This window comes from Natator depressus, chromosome 2, assembly GCF_965152275.1.
Source record: "Natator depressus isolate rNatDep1 chromosome 2, rNatDep2.hap1, whole genome shotgun sequence".
Taxonomy (NCBI): Eukaryota; Metazoa; Chordata; order Testudines; family Cheloniidae; genus Natator; species Natator depressus.
The window spans coordinates 7778695-7799889 of NC_134235.1; positions in this window are offsets into that span (position 1 = coordinate 7778695).

The following is a 21195-nucleotide window of genomic DNA, read 5'->3' on the forward strand; positions in this document are numbered from 1 at the left end:
CGACCATATTTTATATAACAAATTCCCACAGAGTTTTAAAGCTTCACCTGCATAGCCTATTCTGAAAATGAAGTGAATAAAATCATTAATAAATAAAATCCATCATTGCACAATTTCTCCTGCATACCCCTCCGAGATGCCTTGCATACCCCCACAGGTACGCATGCCACCGTTCGGGAACCCCTGCTTTAGACTGTAAACCCTGCAAAAGATTAGTGTCAGCCGGTCACTGTCTTTTACGGGGTTCTATGCCTAGCACAGTGGGGCTGTGATCCTGACTAGGGCCTCTCAGCAGCAAACAGTAAAAATCACCGTGGACATTGCTGGCCTCTAAATCCCGCTGACTCTCTGGACTGAGAAAGGAGCCCGCTGTATGTGAGGAGGAAAATGAAGTCACAGATTCATGGAGCTATATGCTCCCCTATGTTCTGAGCGGCCGAGGACAGCAATGCAAATGCATATTATTCATGTACAATCAGGCCTGGGGGGCAAATGGAAGGGAATAGCTGGTAAATGGCGTCATCTCCCACCCAGCCTGAATCAGTGGAAGCCTTCCTGCACTTACACACCAGTAATGCAGTGTGGGAATGGTCCATCAGTGGCTCTTAGCCAAGATGGTCAGGGATGCAACTCCATGCTTTGAGTGTCCCTAGCCTTTGTTTGCCAGAAGCTGGGAGTGGATGATAGGGGATGGATCATGCAATGATTGCCCTGTTCTGTTCATTCCCTCTGCGGCACCTGGCATTGGTCACTGTTGGAAGACAGGATACAGGGCTAGACGGACCATTGCTCTGACCCAGTAGGGCCGTTCTTATGTTCTATGGAATTTAGGGCTCTGTTAGGAGAGATACAAGAAGCCAGGAATCAGTCACTCTAGAACAGCATGCGTCCCTTCCAAACCACAATATGAGGTAGAAATCCCCAGGGGGATTTAAGTTCCTTACAGGATCAGCTTCCACACCATGCACCAGGGCCCAAGAGCAGCATGACCTCCAGCTTCAACTTGAAACGCAGATGTCCCCCACTCTCCCAACCCAAATACATGGAAGCATAGGGATTGCCAAAGTGGATCAGAGCAAGGATCCATCTAGTACAGTATCCTGTCTTCAACAGTGGCCAGTACCAGGTGTTTCAGAGAAAGAGGCAGGATGCCCTGCAATACTCAATCATGGGATAACTTGCCCCCAGGGAAAGCGTCCTCCTGACCCTGATAGTTAAAGGTGACTTAAGCCCTAAAGCATGAGAGTTACATCCCTGTCCAAAACTCTCTTTTTTAAAACATTAAATATTAAAACTCTGGATATACTTTTTATCCATAGAAAGGCCTAAATTCCTTTTTGGATCCTGCTAAGCTTTTGGCCTCAGTGGTGTCTTCTGGCAGTGAGTTCCACAGGCTGATTTTACCTCATATCGAAAAGTATTTCCTTTGATCAGTTTAGAATTTGCTATCCCATATGAACAAGGAACTGTGCAGAACCCTAAGCACACAATCTAAGATATTGATATGGCCACCATTACCTGGTATCTGAGTGCCTCACAATCCGTATTGTATTTATACCCTCTGAGGTAAGTGACCATTATCCTCATGTTACAGCTGAGGGACTGAGGCACAGAGAGACCAAGGGCCAGATCTCTATAGGTATTTAGGCACCTAAATAAATTCAGTGGAATGTAGACACCTGAATACCTTTAAAAATCTGGCCCTTAGTGACTTGCCTGAGATGGTTCCCCAAGAAGCCTCTGTTAGATCAGGGATTTAAACCTATGTCTCCCAAGTTCCAGACTAGACCACTAGGCCATCCCTCCCATCTGACATGTCACATGGCAGCACCGATGGCTTTGCATTGTGTCTCATCACCAGGTCACTATAGTGAATATAACACACCTGGTGAGCCCCATGAAGATTTCCACTTTTCTTCTCCCCTATCTGCAGTCTCACAAGGAACTGTTCTTGTTTCTGAAGAAAACACCACCACCACCATCCCACTGAAAATAATAGCCATGTCTACTAGCAGAGAAATAATTCCACCTTGCCATGCTGGTAACCTACAATCTCCTGGCTCATTACCTGTGCATATTAGAACAGGGGCATGCTCATTCTCTTGAATCATAGGTGAGGTTACATGCTCACTACGGGAACCTGAAGATTGAAATTGCACAAAGGCCAATTTATTTTCAGATAGTTCAGTACTAATGGGCTAGATAAAGATCAGCCTGAATGAATGATTCAGAATTGTTCCCGGTATTCTAGCTCACCGGGATCTGAGCTACAGCCAGATGAGCTGAGTTGGCAGGTCCCATCTAACAATCACCCACTACCAGCATAACCACTACCCCACGCACCTGTACAAAGCACCGCCTAGTGCTCTGTATAGACACCACAGTAAGCACTGCAGATGAAAACCCCTTATTAGGCCTGATTTGAACAGAGTAGGATACTTCAAAACCAAACCGAGCGCACAAACTTTATTCGGCAACTGTCAACGTTTTGAATGTGTTCACACCCTCTTTTTGTGTTCACTTTGAATGAAGAGGCTATGCAACAATTTTATCAACTGAAATGTTCACGTCAACAGCTATTTTTAAGAGAGTATTGAAGAATATTCACAGCAAGTGACATTTCTGTCACTCTTCTACATCTACGATCACCGTTGTATCTTAGCATGCACAGGTAGTATTGAATTTATCTTAATTCCCTCCTGGTAAGGTATGGAAGTATTATTTTCCCCATTTTATTGGTGGGCAGCTGATGTGCAGAGATTAGTTGAGTTGCCCAACGTCACAGGAGAAGTCTGCAGCACTGGTAAGAATTGATCACAAAGCTCCTGTGTCCTTTGTCGAGTCATCCCTTGTAGGATCTTACTACAAGCTCATCATTGTGATCATTCGGGAGTGGTGATAAAAGCTGACATGGGCCATTCAATCCATATCTATGAGAATTCATGCTTGAAACTTGATTCTAAGTGTCAGGGCATCAAAACGTGTGTCCAATAGAAAGAGATTGATTGTTGAATATTAAATACACAGAACCAATGTTAATGAAAAATCTACAGATGAAGAATGACTTGCTAAATAGAAAAAGAGGCTTCACTTGTCAACTAAATTCATGATTAAACATGATTCACCCAGCTCTGAGTGAAGTAGGACAAGGTGGTGTCCAGGACTAAATGCTGGTGTGACTGCGGTCCGGGGGGGTGGGGGTAGGGGGGCACACTGAGGTTACTCAATTAGGGCAAACTGCAAAGAATGGGGCAGACAATCCTCAAAGCTGGTGGCCATTCCAATGCTTAGATCCACCAAGTTAGCCTCGAAACAGCTTCTATACCACCTTACTGGTTATCCACAAGCCAAAACACAGTTCCCTTAAAGCAACCCAGCCTTTAGCTCCCACCCAGACACCCAAGTCAAATATGATGAAGATTACTGAAAATCTTATTCATCATATAAAAAAGTTCTGCTTATCCCAAAGGATCAGGCACATTGCCTCCCAGGTTAATGACTATTTCAGATCTTACCAAAAATACACACCTACAGCCAACCCTTATTAACTCAACTAAACTTTATTAAAAAATAAAAGAGCGAGAGTATTGGCTAAAAGATCAGTATACATACAGACGTGAGTATAGTTCTGAGATCAGATTCATAGCAGAGATGGTGAGCTTTGTAGTTGCAAATAGTTCTGTCAGAATTAGTCCATAGGTTATAGTCCAATGTTCATATTCAGGGTGATCCAGGTGGGACTGGAGATCTCAGTCTTATGACTCAAGCTTTCCCTGAAATAAAGCTCAAGCAGATCTGAGATAAAAAGGATTAGGTCCCGAGAGTTTTTTATAGAGTTCCTGGGCAGCACAGAGTCCCCGACTGAACAATAGGCCTTTGACATAACCCTCTATTTCCCAAACATCACTGGTAATTACTACATGGAGTAACATAAGGTAATTTATCCATTCAGCAGTTTATCACAAACTTTAAAGAAACATATAGACAATGACATTATTTCACCCAAGATTCATCTAAATGTTAATATTCCCTTTTGATCTCTGAATCAGTACCTACAGTAATATACAGGAACTGTCTGTTTACATGGCTAACAGCTAACAAGATATAAGTAAATACATACTAGTATCACCTCTAATTCTTTAACAATACAGGTGTGAATTTCAAAGTTCTAGCCTATCTAACATGGAATTGACCTAATTACCATTTACATACTTTTCTAACATGTCTATAAAGACTGAATCTGGGTCATTTACCCTGCTAGTTGCTTAACCCTTTCTAGCCCAGCGTCATAGCTGGTGACAGAAAATGGGTGTGTTGGAGAACCTGTTTGGAAAGCTGTGAAGATTAGTGCCTGAAATCTATAGAAATCATTCCTGACCAAGGATGGATGAATTGTCAATGTGATTGATCAAAAATATGGGTTATCAGCTCCCCCTAAACAGCTGGATATATGTTTGTTGGGCCAGTGCAACTGGATTATTTGGTGTCCTTCCAACAAAAAGCTCATCATAATTATAGCATGTTGATTGCAAACAGGGATCTTTCTATCTTGGTTCATATATTAAATAAATGTATCATCTGATCATGTCATAAATAGCCACAGATTTATTCTCAGAACCCCTCTTTGAGGTAGAGAAGAATTATTATCCTCACTTTACAGATGGAGCTCTGAGGCCCACAGGCCCAGATCCACAAAGGTACTTAGGCAGCTAACTCACAATGATTTCAGTGGCAGTTAAGCACCTTAGAGGACCTGGGCCGGAGAGATTGCATAAAGGACTTGCAGAGCCAGGAATTTAATCCGGTTCTCCTTCCGGAGACTTAACCAAAAGACCAGAATTCCTCTGCTGATGTGCCTGAAACACTGTGAATGAGAGGCCGCCTTCCAGGGACTCCCAGTTCTGACTCAATCGAGAGCCAGACCAGCAGTTTTCATAAAATTGTCACAGAATGGAGCCACTTGCACATGGTAAATATGCAGATGTGGCTCAAGGAAATGGTCCCATCGATGCTCCATGTTGACCCAAGCCAACTACACGGAAGATTGCCCACTAGAACCTGTACTCTGAATGGTCTACAGCTCTGCCTGAAAATAGGCTGCATTGTGGAACGCCACATTTGGTCCCAAAGCTGCCATTTGACCCTCCCATTCTGACGGCCATAGTGAAATTTACACCTGGTGTATGTGTTCAGTTCCATGACTGGCTACTCTCTGCTTGCTGCAAGGGGAGCAGATGTACTGGTCTGGACTGCCTGGAGTTATCTGCACTGGGGAAGAAACCAGAGATGTTTATTTCAAGCAGTTTGTGGCAGGGTAATGAGAGACAAGGGAGCACAAAATTCAATTATGCACAGAGTGTTATGCATGTACATTTTCATGATTTGTATTGATTCATGTGCATGACAGATTGGTTATAAATTGGGTAATATATTGACTTGTAAATGAAATACATTGGCTTGTAGTTGGTGTATGGAATTCTCAGGGCCTATATGACATTTTAGTTGTGTGTGTAAAGAATCGCTGTTATTCCTGTGTGTGTATGATATAATTGGGTTACACGGGTAGTACGTGGGTCGTTTATGGAAATATATTGGCACCACAGTATCTCAGGTTGCTGCTGCCGTCTATGAAATGAATTGATGGGGCCGAGTCCGGCTCCTAGAGAACATGCAGACACATCCCCTCTCAGTTAGCATCCCTCTTGTCAACCTCAGCATAAATCTATGACTGATTGGGCAGGGAGACCAAACTCCATCCACCTCAAAGGTTGAGCTGTTTTGGTATGGGCTGCGTGGGAGGAGGTTGGCAGACTGCTGCTGCCTCTGACATACCTCCTGAGGGGGAAGGAGTGGTGTTGATCCAGCACAAAAAACCAAACAATGAAACACCTGCCCCTAGGACTCTGGGCAGCTATGCTGGCAAGACCTTCAACACTACACCCAGCATTGGAGTAAGGCAGGCTTAGGCCTCAGGCACATCACAACATGGGTCCACTCCAGCTCCATGCACATAGCCCTACCTCCCGCACTGCTGGCCCACCCAGCCCTTAGAAGGGTGGGAAAAGGGGCCCCCTTCCCTTCCCAGGAGCCGCAGCAGAGCCAACATCCCCTTGGGAGCCAGCTTAATTTTCAGCAAGAAGCACCCCCAGTACCTAGCCCAGCAGCCTGAGTCTAGGGGCTTGAGGGATTGGGATAGACCCACTGTACTCTTCTCTTCCTGATGCACACAGAGGGTAGACAGACAGAGGGTAGCTTGGGTAGACAGACGCACCAGCTCTGCTCGAGCTAGTGTACTAAACATCACAGCGTAGCTGGGTGTTAGCACGGGCAGCAGCTCAGACCAGTTGCCGGAGTACAAAACCTGCCCAGCCCTCCCCAAGTACATACTCTGGTGGCTAGCCCAAGCTGCAGCTGTGCTGCCCCAGCCATGTTGCTATTTTTAGCCTGCTAGCTCAAGCAGAGCTAGCACCTGTCTGTCAACCCAAGCTGGGAAGCATCCTCCCAGCTGCAGTGGAGAAATAACCAGAGTCTTCTGCTTGCGTGGTGTTGGTTGCACATCCCCTTCCCCCTACCCCAGAACAGTTAATCTTGGCATTAACGCCCCATTAAGGTGAATGGTGCCCTTCATGCCTCTTAGACATATTGTCTCAGGCTCTGTGCAGACTCCGGCAGACATCTCTCCACTGGTTATGCTCAGGTTACATTTTTAAGCTTTTTTCCATCCACAACTATGAGGTTTAGGAAGTTTCTCTTTGGAATGAGAGCTCAGATTTGGCTCCAATCACCACAAGACTTGGAGATCTGGGACCCCTGGCAAGAGCCTTTATTGCCTATGCCTGAATCTGTGCTTGACTAGCCTGCATTAGTTGCTAGCTGGAGTATTTGGATACCTCTCCAAAGCTTAACCTGAAGCTCTAAGGCCACCAGCAGCAGAGCAACCTATTAAACAGGAACATTTCTCTTTGTCCGTTTAGAACACAAATCCAAAACCCATAAAGGTCAACAGAAAGACTCAATGGGTTTCTGGGATCACGTCACCAGTCCTGCATTGGCAGGATGACTAACACGGTTTTCTACGACTTTGACTTCTATGAAAGAGGCATACAGCTCTAAGGCCAACAAGCAGAGGACTGGATGCAAAAGTGGAGTCATTTAGAATCACAGAAAATCAGGGTTGGAAGGGACCTCAGGAGGTCATCTAGTCCAACCCCTGCTCAAAGCAGGACCAACCCCAATTTTTGTCCCTGATCCTGAAATGGCCCCCTCAAGGATTGAGCTCACAACCCTGGGTTTAGCAGGCCAATGCTCAAACCACTGAGCTATCCCTCCCTCCTGAGATTTACAAGAGCTCCAGGGGTAGATGGTCAGTTGGTAGTGGAGAAGCTTATGGACACCCCTGCTAGGGTATAGGAGAGGGGGATGAAGGGTAGGAAGGGGTGAATAGGTCCTGGTGAAGTTGGTTTTATACAGCCCTTTCCATAATTCCCATGTCCTGCTCTCTGGAGATGGACTTAGTCAATGATTTGTCCCTTTGGACTGATTAGTTCAACTGGTGAAAACTCGGAAATTGGTTTCTTTTGGGGGTTGGGGAGGAGAGAAGGATTTTTTAAATCTTATCCTTTATTCTACAACTTATAGTTCTTATAGCAGCGCTAGTACTTCAATAATCTTTATAGAGCTCAATTATACCATAGACAATTGATACGAGTGACTTCAGTACGTTTTAATACATGGTTTAAAATCTCCAGAGTAGAATATTCGTAGTGCTCACTTGTGGCCGAGATGCACAAAGAATAAAGATCAAGTTTGCATTACGTTACAGTGGTGGTTCCTCTCTCCTGCTGAGGTTCTGTCAGCTTTCCCAGTTCTAGTTCCACCCCAAAACGACTGGGGCTAGCAGTGTGCACTCATGGAGCAGGGAAGAATAATTCCCTCCTCTTCTAGAATTACTGGCTGGAATCTTATGGCTTGTGTTATGCAGGAGGTCAGATTAGTTGTTTACAGCGGTCCCTTCTAGCCTTTTAATCCATGAACCAGATCTTCAGCTGCTGTCAATCAGTGTAGCTGCACTGAAGGGAAGACTCCAACTGGATCAAGCTTCTGCTGAGATTAGGTGGAACCTGAGTTTTACCATCTCTAAAATATTCTGCAAGACCCACATCTTCATACATGCATTTCCTTACTGAGTAGGCGTGGCCTCCCCACTGCACTTGGAGTATGACCTTGAGGATAAGAATCTATGGAAGAGGGCAAATGGATGGCTAAGCTTGCATTAGTGGGCACACGTATGCAAGAGTGCCCAGATCCTGTTGTGATGGGCACTTTAAAATGTCCCTCATAGAGCTAGTGGTGAAAGTCTATGGAGAAAGCGGATGAGACATTAGACCTGTTCTGGGTAGCCCAAATGTTGAATGAAAAAGGATTTGTATAATAACCATGAGACCTATTCTTTATATGTGGTCACCTCTGGTATATATATCTTGCGTATGAAAGACATGGCATTAAAAGGATCTCTAAAGCTGCGAGCACCTAACATGGAACTCCAGCTTCCCTGAAAGCTACTGGCTGCTCAATGCTTTTGAAGAATCAAGCCACTTATTTAGTTGGCTAAACAGGGACATAGGAACTTAACTTCAGGCTTCCACTTTTGAAACTCTTGGCCAGCATTTTGAATCACCGTGGTATTGATGAGAAGACGGCAGCTTTAATGACTGATCCTCCTTTTGATGTACTCCACAGGGGTAAAGCTGTCCCACTTCCTTATCCCAGATTTGTATCATCAGTGGTTTCTGAGTTCTCGAGCGTTAATTTCCTGGTGTTCTTTCTGAAACCTCATCCTAATCCAAAGGAAACTAGAGTCCATGCCCTAAGCATCAGAAGGGCTTTGAGTTTTTAAATGGGTAAGGCTAAGGCATTTTGCAGCCTTTGAGGATCAGAGCAAAAGGAATGCCATTTCCATGTAACATCTCTCCAAGTAGATCAGCCGGTGCATTGAGACATGTCATAGGTCAGCCTGGGTTTCAGCACCTAAGGCTCTTAGGACTTGCACACTACTAAGCCTGAAGGAGCATCAGTGACACTGTTTTGCAATGTTACCCTCACAGCAATGGGAGTGGCTCCCTGGAGTTCTAACTTCACATCTACATAGCGCTACTCTGATGAACCGGCATCTGGATCTGACACTTGCTCTGCAGTCCTTGTCTGATGAAAACTCCTCCACACACCTTCCAAGAGTCTCTGCTCACTGCAGTCACACATGTGGGAATAGACAGAAGAATAAAAAAAAAAATAATGAACATGGCTGGAATTTTCCAACATTCAATTTTTCAATGAAATTGTGTGTCAAAATTTGGAATTTCAATGAAAAAAATCTGGCCATTTTGTTCGTGTGTGTGAATTCCCTTCCCCCACATACCTGTTTTCTGACTAGCTCCAGGAAGAACAGTAACTGGCCACAATAAGAGTGGCTCCCCACACGCCTTGCCTCTGCGTATTCTTGCTCAGCACTCTCTCACACAAGACTCTTGGACAAGATTTGTGTAAGACCCTAGCAATTTGGGATCCCTCTATTTGCGATGCCTCTATTTGGGATGCCAACCTGAAATACCTGATTTTCAGAGGGAGGAGGTTCAGTGTTTTCTAAAAGGCGCCTCAAGAGGGGCAAACAAAAGCAGAGACAACCCCAAGTTACTAACTGCTTAGGAAAACGTCACCCTGGGGATTCATGGAAGGAACTGAGGTGGCTGGAAGCTGCACAGAGGTTTATAACCTCATCTCTGAAACTTCTGGGGCTCTGCATGGAATATTGAGTGGTGCCAGCTGGCACCGAAGTTGTAGAACAGGAGTGGGCAAACTATGGCCTGCGGGCTGGATTCGGCCCACCAGCCATTTTAAGCCGGCCCTCGAGCTCCTCCTCTGGCACTCCAGCTGGCTCCTACACGCTCCAATGGCCCCCTCCTGCGCTCCAATGGGAGCTGAGGGGGCGGTGCTGGAGGACGGGGCAGTGTGTAGAGCCAGCCTGGAGCACCCTCCTGCACCCCAAACCCCTCATCCCCATCTTCACCCCAGAGCCCGCACCCCCAGCCAGAGCCTGCACCCTTTCCTGCACCCCAACCCCCTGCTCCGGCCCTGATCCCCCTCCTGCCCTCTGAACCCCTCAGTCCCAGCCCAGAGCACCCTCCTACACCCCAAACTACTCATCCTCAGCCCCACCCCAGAGCCTGCACCCCCAGCCGGAGCCCTCACCCCCCCGCACCCCAATCTCCTGCCCCAGCCCTGATCCCCCTCCTACCATCCAAACCCCTCAGTCCCAGCCCAGAGCACCCTCTTATACCCCAAACTCCTCATCCCCAGCCCCACCCCAGAGCCTGCATCCCCAGCCAGAGCCCTCACCCCCCGCCATACCCAACTCCCCCGCCCCAGTCCAGGGCCCCCTCCTGCACCCTGAACTCCTCATTTCTGGTCCCACCCTGGAGCCCGCACCCCCTCCCACACCCCAGCCCCAATTTTGTGAGCATTCAGGGCCCGCCATACAATTTGGCCCTCGGGCCAAAAAGTTTGCCCGCCCCCGTTCTAGGAGGTCCTTGAAGCACAGCAGCCCCAGGAGAGACGAGGCTGTGGAGAGGAAATTCTCTTGATGTATGATAGTCGTTATAGTTAGTAAGTGGTTTCCTCTCTCCCCCGCCCCCCCGGCGACTATCCAAGCAAAGGCATGGAATGAGAGTGCTGCAATTTGAGCTGTCTTGCTATCAGGGAAGCTCCAAGCAGCCCCCGTCCCTGAGCTATAAAAGGTATGAAATCTCATCAATTTCCACTCAACTAATCCAAGCCGACTCAGCTTTGCTAACTGCGTCTCCATGTCTCAGCCTCTATCTATCTTGCCACCGTGCATTAGCTTCTTTCTAAGTCCCTCACAGTGCATTAGCGGATGGCAAGATTTATTATTGGGAGCTAATAACCGCGTGCGTTGCATGTTGTTCCCCATAAAGCAGGCTCTGAGAAATTACTGTGGACACTAATTGCACTGGACTAAATAATGACAGGTTGACACCATTATCGTCAATGATACAGAGATTTACAAGAGACAGGATGCCCAGGGTTTAAGATGATGGTGCTAATTGTATCGCTGAACCATGCATCTTACAACACCTTTCCCATCATCCACGTAGAGTAACTCCACTTTGGAGGTAACTAGGACCCTTCCTCATTCTGCTGTCATCTCATAACAGTGCCAGTGGAATACAACAAGAGATAATTGAATCAGCATGTGAGAAATTCTGTTTGCTATACAAGCCAAAGAAAACCATGCAGAGTTCGTCAACAGTAGGGTGGGCTTAATCAGATCGTAACACACAATAGTGGGTATCATCCAGCTTTGTGTTTAATTTGTTTTCCCTGTCTTCTTAATAACATACAGTGTTTACCCAGGGTGTCCACACTACGATATCTGAAATGCCACAGCTTATTCATAATTAATAGAAGATAATTAAGGTAGCTTGGATACTGTTGTGTGGCAATGGCTGGCAAATGCTGACATTATAATGGCAACTAGTCCACTGGCCCAGGTTGCTAGCCAAAAACTCAGCTGTATTAGCTTCAGTTTGATTCAATTAGAGGTTACTGGCAAGCTACAGAGGTGTTGGCAGAGGACAGAAGAAGGATCCTTTGGGTCTCTGTCAGAGCAGGGTAAGATCCAGCCACAAATTGGTTCCACACTGCTGCATTCAGGGTTTGAATCCCTTTTTCATTATGATCCGCTAACAGGCTGGTACACAGCATGATGCTCTCTCTCCTTTCTCCTGCAGCAAGGCTTAGCTGTTCCTCAGTTTCAGTTCTATGGATGTGGAAGGCACGTTGAGGTGTCGGCATAGTGCCTAGCCCATAGGGGCCCCCAATATAGATCAGGGTCTCTTGGCTCTGCTGCAGCACAAATACCAAGTGGGCAATTGAATATGAAGACAAGTAACAGCCTGAAGTCACTGTTTCCCATTCAAGTTGTGTCTAATCTACAGTGGAGCCTGGAAATGCTCCAACATCTAGCCTCACAACTGGTGTGATCAATAAATCATGAGCCAAAACAGGTTTCCTCAACCTGTTACTGAAGGAGCTGCTTACGTGAGATCTGTGGGTGCTCATCACCTCTGAAAATCAGAACGCTTCCATTTGGAAGCCTAATTATGGAGTTAGGTACCCAAGTAGGCACCCAGGTTTGCAATTTTGGGGCTAAGTGACTTGCCCAAGATCACAGAGTAAGTCTGTGGCACAACTGCTATTATAGGTATGCCATTGAAGTTAATGGGAGCTGATAACACTATGCGCCTTGGAGGATGGTTGGTCTTGTGGTTATGGTGCTGCACTAGACTTCCCCAAATCTAGGTTTAGGTCCCAGCTATATCACAGGTGACCTTAGGGAACTGACTTAATGTCTCCCTGTCTTAGTTCTCCATTAGTAAAATGGGGTATAACAACATTTTCTATCTTGTCTGGTCAGCCTGTCAGCTCCTTCGGGCAAGGACTGTCTCTTACAATGCGTTTGCTCAGAGCATAGCACAACGCAGCACCGATTTTGGGTCAGGCAGGCACTACTGTAGTACAAACAAACCAGTGCTCTGACCACTAATCCCTCTTGTAGCTCATTGCCAGTGCAACTTTGGGAGAACTGATGCCGGAGAAGGTGTACTAGGACGTGATTACTTGAGAGAGACTTAGACAGATGGCTGGATAACTAGCACGGTAGCCTCTAACTTAAAAATCATTCAATATACATTTGAAATAAGACCTCTCTTAACTCTCCCTGACAAATCCCTGTTACTCAGTGTCCTGGGGTCACCTCTGCAGTTCACAGACTGCAAGCCTGATGTGGCATTTTTGTAATGAAAACAGTATTTCATAGCAAACTATAGCATCTAGCGGCCTCAAGATAATTACCAGCAATTCCAAGTGGACAGAAATATGTTATCAGTAATAATTTTACACACTTTACCCACAGAGCAGGCAAGAACACAGCACCCTGCCTGCATAATGCCTGGAGCAAGTATGTGTTACTTTTCTCCAACTTAAAGCAAAGGAGTGTAGCTAGGACATGCCTTAATTAGTAGGCTATCCTTCCTCTCCTTTAGTAGCCTCTATAGAGCTGGCAAATAACGGATTTTTTTGGTTTGGTGGCAGTTCTGAAAAAAAAAAAAACCCAACAATAGTTCAAGTTGAATTGAAACTGACATTTCAGATTTTTCAGTGAATCAAAAAAAAAATCAATTTTGGGTCTGTCCCAGGGCAGCAATTCAAATCTCCCATAGCCCAGGGAAGTGCCTAACCATTAGGCTCAGGTTATAAAGGAGTTTTTTGGGGGAGGGAGAAGATGGTGGCAACTCTACCACCACTGCCTGCTCCTCTGGGCATTTTGTGATTGACCAAAATCATTCATGTCAAATTCACAAATATTTTCAGGTTAACCCAAACTGCCTTTTTTTGTTGACGAAACTGTTTGTCCAGAAAACTTCACCCGGCTCTCATCCAAAACTCGGAGCCATCTCACCCAGGCAAATGAGGCTGATTCAATGTTCCAGTCCTTCTAGCTACACAGCATTCTAAACCGCACGATCAACCAGCCAACTGGCAACGCTCACAACCTGAAAACTCCTGAACGGATTTGCTTCTGCTTTTGCTTCTTTTACCGATTTCCAGAAGACTTACGAACCAAGTCGGCTCCAGTGGTGATATACATTGCATCTTACTTCATGTCGCTGCGTGTAAGGCACAGGTAGCTGAGGGAGAGGCAAAGTGTAAGGGCTACATTTTAGAAAGCTCTAATAATGTCCTTAAATTCTTTTCCATTTGTAAGAATACCATGAACTTAAGGCCTGATCTACCAGAGCCAAAATTCTTTTGCCATTGGCAGAGGGGATTCTTGGTGTTTGAAGGGGATAAAGCTGAATGTTCTGGAGTTATTGGACTATAACCTTAACACCAGGGCTGAATATTAGGTGTCCTGGGTAGAGCTAACTTAGCCTTTTATTTTACTTGGCAAGGACCCTATAGGCCTGTATCCTATAAGACCTTGGCTTTAAGCAGGTTAGCATAAGTGAAGCATAGACCTATGACCCTCAACATAAATCAAATGGCCCAATAGTTACCTGAGCGTTTAGGGAACTGGGAACAGCTTGCTTAAGAGAGAAGTCATTACATAATGAAACGAGGCAACCTCAGAAATCTTGAACTGATACTGGGCTTGGATATATTAGGATAAAGTCATTGGCAGACTTGTGTTAGCAGTAGTTGATGTATATGGTATCATAGAATCATAGAATATCAGGGTTGGAAGGGACCTCAGAAGGTCATCTAGTCCAAGCCCCTGCTCAAAGCAGGACCAATCCCCAACTAAATCATAATGAGCTAAAAGGTATTAATATGTTAACCTATAGGATAAAGACACCCCAGTATTATGAGGGTGAGGAAGTTAGAAAGAGACATGGGAGACAGGGCATCTGAATAAATATTCATGATAGTCCCCAGGCCCTATAGTAGGCCAGGCCACCATGTAAGCAAGAGGTGAGCTTTCCCTCTTTGACCCTTTAGCTCTTCATTGTCATCATCGATTACTGCCCTTCAGGCATTGGGGTCTGGACCATCGGACGCATTTGGCATGCCAGGGACAGGGCTGGTCCTTTGTCTCTTACCACTAGATCCCCAAGGAAGCATGTGAGTATATAAGTATATGAGCATATGCAAGGAATGATATTCCAGATATCCCCAATACTATATTACTGCTATTTGTTTACGTGGTTTGGCGCTTTCTCATCTTTACTGATTGCATTAATAAAAGTGGCTAAGGTTTTGCTTTGCCCTCAGTGCAAGTGTCTTTGTCATACAGCCGGAGCTCCCTACGAGATATCGAACTTAGTTTTAATTTTGTTGTGTCTGATTCTGGGACTAGAACCCTATTACCCCCAGCTCATTAGATGAATATTATGTGGCAACCAAGACAATTATAAACCATTAAAGAATCAAGCTACAACCACAGGCCAGTGGGGAAAAATTCCAGACTTGTAAGTAAAGAAGGAATAATTTCCCTGGAAATTGATTTTTTTTGTAATAGTGTACGTATGAGCTGTTCAGAGGTTTGGAATTCTAACAGTAGGCCCAGGGGAGGTGGATTAGTGGGCAGAGTCCAGAAGAGGCAGTCAAAGGCGCATACGATAATTTATCACATGAATAGCCCTCCACAGAGGCAATGTGTGTGAGAGAGAGACCTGGGTTTAGTCCCATGCCAGTGAATCATTGTGTTATTATGGGCAAGTCATATCCACTAAGCAGTGTGCTCTACTGGAAAGAGTACAGGACTGGGACACAGGAGCCCTGGGCTCAGGTCCTGGCTGGGTGATCTTGGGCAAGTCACTGTCCCTCTCTGTGCCTTAGTTTCCCCACCTGTAAAATGGGGATAACGACATTGCCCTGCTTCGAGATCTACGGAAGGAAAGAGCTGGATGGATATTATTATTATTCCCTCCTCTCCTCATACCCTCTCTCTCTTCCTTCTTGCATACACCTCTTCTCCCTGCCCCCCTTTTCTCCTTCTCTTTTCTTTGTTGTTAAGGCAGAGTCTCTGGGAAAGCCAAGTGAGCCAAGCCAAGTCAGAGAAGTGAATCCAAGATACCTCCCTCCAGCCCTTGTTCAGGGGTTGTGCAACACTGCAGTCTTTACTACGGATACTTGTATTACAAGGCTTCTGGTGCCATTGCCAGCATTAGAGTCCCCAGTGGGGGTAGGGCTAGGTCCTCTGCATGTCTGCTGGCCCTACGGTGAGCTGCAGTCCTCTTCAAAGGGCCCTCCACCCTGAGCTCCTAAGGCGCAACGGTGGGGCACCTCCGCACCCCACCTCCAAAGCAATGAATGCCGTGGCCAGGCCCTTAACTTCTCTGTCCTGCCATTTCTCCATCTGTAAAATGGGATACATAGTCACCTTTGCAATGTGCACTGAGATGAAAAATGCTACAGTTTTAATAATTATAATAATTATAATAATAATAATAATAATAATAAAAAAAAGGCAGCAACCAGGGCTGGTTTCATTCTGTCTAGGGGCCTGTGATGGGGTGTCTACCCCACACAGGACTGGAAGGGGTTAAGGTGGCCAGATAGGCCTAGAGGTGCCAATCCCATGGTTGCTCTGGGGTTCAAGCACCCACTAAAAAGGGTGGCACTCAACACCCGCAGGACCTGCTTAATTTTTTGTGGGCTCCATTGCCCGGACCGTGGCCCTGGCCCCTGCTCCACCCCGAGGCCCCACCCCTGGTCAGCCTCTTCCCCCAAGGCCCCGCCCGTGCTCTTCCCTGAGGCCTTGCCCCCACTTAGCCTCCTCCCCGCTGCGCTACGCCCTGAGGCCCTGCCCACTACTCGCACAGAGGGACGGGAGGGAGAGAAGCACCCACTGGCAAAAACAAAAGTCAGCACCTGTGGGTAGGCCTATTAACTACCCAGGCTGTATCGAAAGGAGAAGCCAGGGAGGGCTGGGACCTAATTGCTGATGGTGCCCAGCTAAGGAGGAACAAGCAGGGCCTATATACGCCAGGAAGCTGGCAACAGAAAGAGGCTGCAGGGAAGCAGGCTGCAGTCGCTCCCTGGGCGAAGGGAGATGCTTTAGGGGCTAGAGGTAGTCCACAGTTACTCCCTGAGAGGAAGGAGTTGGGAGGCTGGTGAACCCAGACAGGGGGAAGCCAGGAAGGTAGGGAAAGGCTCAGGGGGAAGCAGCAAGGTAGGACAGTGCAGGTCTTGGCTGCTGATTAGAGGGCCCCTGAGCTGGAACATGGATTAAAGGCTCCCCTACCAGCCAGTGGGGATGTGGCACAGATCAGGCAGAGGACAGTGAACTGCCCAGGAGAGTCTGTTGTGGGAAATACTTTTACACCCCCCCAGAAGGGGGGAAACCATGGGGTGACCTGGCCGGAGGGCTGAGTCACAAAGAGGAGGCTGCACTTTCTGGAGCAAGACAGGACCGGTGAAGACACCCCGCAGAGGAGGGCGCAATGCCAGGCAGAGCTAATCCCCAGGATGGCCAGGGGCAGGCTTCACTAGTGGTGAGTGGACCCCGTGACGGGATCCTCTGCTAAAATGAATCAATTTATGGCTCAAGCCCCCAGCCAGAGCTGTACTCCAACTTTTGGCTCTGAGAAATTACAGTAGAGTCTCCCTCAGCTTTGTAGGTTTCTCCACTCACAAGCACTCGGGAGTCCTTGGGAACATGGATCCACAGACACCTTTCATTGGGGGTAAAGGTAAAAAACTGAAACAAAAATCTATATTTACATACAATGAGCAAGACCCAATCAGTACAGCAGGCATGTCGCCAAGCCCAGTCAATTGTCTGGTTTGTTGAGGTCCAGAATTTAGTCACATAATCTCCATCCACTGTGATGCCCTACAAGGGTCACCCAGAACTGCAAGTAATTATGTTACCGCTCTGTCTCAGCAAGAGGGAGCTTTGCTACTGCTAAGCTATGAGTCAGCTCCCCGACACACACCAGCTCCTGACCAGGGAGCTTCAGGACGATACAACCCTTTCAGGGGTGATGACCTGTAAGAAATCCCATGTCTATTTATGTTGCTTGTGGATTTTAAGTTGGCTAACGATTATAGTGCTGCATCACCCACTACAGAACTGGTTCTCAACTCACTGTCTGCCGAGGCAGGTGCTGGGAGGCTGCTGGGTGATTTGGGCCTGTTGTAAATGTTAGGAAGTGGAGAGCTTAAAGTATTGTTGCTATTTTATGATTCTAGTTATGCCTGTTCTTTCTTCATCCCTCATCCTTTGTTCCTGGGACGTAATAAAGTTTCCCCTGTGGTTTTGCTGCTTTGGAGAGTGTGATAATTATTTTATTCCTTGTGTATCAAACTAGATGCCTAGTAAATTATTTGGTAGTAAAGATTTTCCCAAGGGACAGCACTCCTTGCGTTCCATGTGCTAGGAGGGGACGCCTTGGATGGAGGCACCAGGTGCCAAGAGAAAGGACCTATCACCCTGAGGTGAAAGGGGAGAAGTCACTCCAAGCAGCAGGCACAAGGGAGAAGGTTTTAGCCTCAGGGATGGAGTTACATTGTAATAGAGTCAGCATACCCAGACCTGGAAACAACTGGATTTCTCAGGGAGTCTACAGTGATTCAGCCCATGAAGTGAAACCCAACATAGGAAGTATCAACACATTAGCAACAAGACACTGCCTTCTTTCAGAAGCATCCCGAGATCAATCTGTAGAGATCAAGGAAATGTGCATGGTGAAAAAGATAAAATCAAATCACTGCTGTGAATGAACTAGGTGGGTAGCCATTTTCTGCTCTCCTCCACACCTGGTGTGACCCATGCAGCTGCTCTGGTGTAAATGGAGCAGAATTTGAATGAGTATTTAAATAACCTCTAGACATACAGCACACAAATCCTGCACCCACTGGAGTGATGGTATAAGAAGGAAAGGATTGTTTATACATAAAGCATTAGGCTAGGACTCAGAAGAGGGGGCGGGGGGTTTCAAACCCTTGTGCTCCAGAGATGGCCTCTGTGATCTTGGAAAGTCACTTAATCTCTCTGAGCATCAGTTCCCCAGCTGTACAGGACGGATAATAATACTTCCCTTCTCCCTACCCTTTGTCTTGCCTGTTTACACTGTAAGTTCTACGGAGCAAGGATTGTCTCATTATGTGTCTGTACAAGACCCAGCACAACTGAGCTCTGATCTTGGTAAGGGGCTGCAGGTGCTGCCGTAAATATGAACACCACTGCAGCATGAATCGACATCAGCAAGTGCAGGATCAGACCCATAATGAGAGGCTCAGACCTGTATGCTACTCTCAGTTACACCTGCAGGTGTATTTGTGGAGCTTGAAAAAGTGCTCTGTTTCCTTTGAGATGAAAGGCCTCTTGGCATGTAAAATATGATTACTTCAAACCACGTTCCTTAATTTAGAGATCTGAAGTTATTACAGCAACACGGCACATTTGTCATCCATTGTGGGTATTAACATAAATTTTTAAAGTATGTTGTTTTAAATATGCATTCAAAACAACTAAAGGCTTTTTGTTCAAACATTAAAATTGTAAAATTACCCCACAATTCCTCAGTAATAATTAATTTTATGATTTCAACTCCACGGGCCAAATGCAGAGCTGGCAAAGGCATGGGAGTTGCAGAATCCAGACCATTATTGATTAATATTCTGTTGCTTGCCTGCTTTTCGTTAGCTCTCCCAGTATGCATTAGACCTCCTGATTAAAGGGGGGGCCCATGGCTGTGCAATAGGGACTAGGATTGGGTATGTTTTTGGTTCACATCCCTTTTAGGTTGGTTGAGTCATTACCATTTGTGCGACATGAGAATCTTGATTCACTTCCTTGCAGACAATTGCCCATGCCACAAGTCATGGTGACTCATTCTCTCCCTACAGCTAAGACCAAGGATTGAATTGGACAAGGAGACTGAACAGCTAAATTATACCCTCTGAGATACAGGTGCATCAAGGGAAGCTTGTGCTGCTGTGTCTGCTCATATTGTGTCTATCCTTGCTGGGGAAAGAGAGGACTTGGGTCTTCATGGCCAATAAGCTCACATCTTTCTTAAGCAATGCATTCAATAAAAGATGAGAATCTGGTCTGTGTGTCTCTCTTACTATACTTTGAGTTTATTTTGGTTTGGTGTAACTTGCTCATGATTTGAAGTGTTGTGAAAGGGGAATCAGCCCCCAAAGCAGCCTACCTAAAACACTAGGGGTGAAAATTCAGGCTCCTAGGTTTTTTATTAAGCTGTGGGTTACACATGTGCACCACATGCCCGGAGCTGGAGAATTTGAAAGTAGTGTCCATTCGTCTGCACTTGCCCCTGGCTCATGCTGTGCCTCTGACTGAGGAGATAAAAGGAGGGGTGGACCAACTGTGATTCCTTCTCTGCTGTGAATCACAGATGATCTGAATCAGAGGGGAAGAAGGCGGGTAGTGGAATACAGATAGGGACCACACATCTCCAAGAACCTCCAATTCCAGGCAAGTAACCTCCTCTTCAAGTGATGGTCCCTATTGTATTTCCATTGTGGGTGACTGACAAGCAATACTTAAGTAGGAGGAAGGTGCAAGGATGTAGATGGGAGAGTTGAGTGAAGGACCACCTTTCCAAAGGAGGCATTAGCAGAAGAGTCTTACACCAGGGCATAATGTCTCATGAACATGTGAGCAAAGCCCCATATGGCCACTTTATACGTAATAAAGAGGGGTTCCTCCTGAAGTGATGCCATAGTTGTTGCTTGTGCTCTTGGAGGGGAGAGGGAAGGTTTGATAGCTAATAGCAGGGAAGAATGCAGCCAGAGATCCCTTTGGAGATTCTCTGGGTAGAGATGGCATGCCCCCCTGATTCTTTCCCTAATTGGTTTTGTTCTTTGCAGATAAAAGGCCAAGGGCCACCGGACATCAAGGGAGTGGAATCTCTGTTCCTCTGAGAGAAGCGTGAGGTTTTGGAAAGAACAAGGTAAGTGAATAGATTGGTTTGGGTGAAATTCTGAAACTACTTTGGGGATGAAATTGGGACGTAAATGCAATGAAACCTTACCCTTGTGTTATATAGTGTAAGGAGGATCCACCATCATTGCTCCAAGCTTGCCAACCCTTCTGGCTGAGGTGATGGCTACAAGGATGAGAACTTCATGGAAAAGGAGAGACATGGAGCCTTGTGAGTGCTGAAAGAACAAGGTTCAGATTCCACTGGGGAGTAGGTTTCCAATTAAGCCTTACCAGAATCTGGTCGTCAGTGGGTGTGCGAAGACTGAACAGCCTTGAGAAGGTGAATGGTATGCACTGATTACTGCCAATGGACTCATAAAGGAGCTAATGGACAGGCCTGATGTCTTTAGAGAAAAGATATAATCTAAGATGAAGAATATCTGCAGTTTCTGGGAAAATGAGCCTGATGTGCCCAAGAAGAAAAGCACCTCCATTTAGCAGGTAACATCTTCTAGTACAGTCCTTTCTATTGTTAGAAAGGGTGTCTCATAGGTCTGTGGAACATGAATGTTCTAAGGATGATGCCCATCCAAAAACCAAGCTCTGAGGTGAAGTGGATGCAGGTGCTGTTCCACTGGGTCAGGAGCTCAGAAAACATTGGGAGGATGATTGGTACTTGAGATGTCATGTGTTCCAGGCTCGGAAACACAAACTGTCAGGAC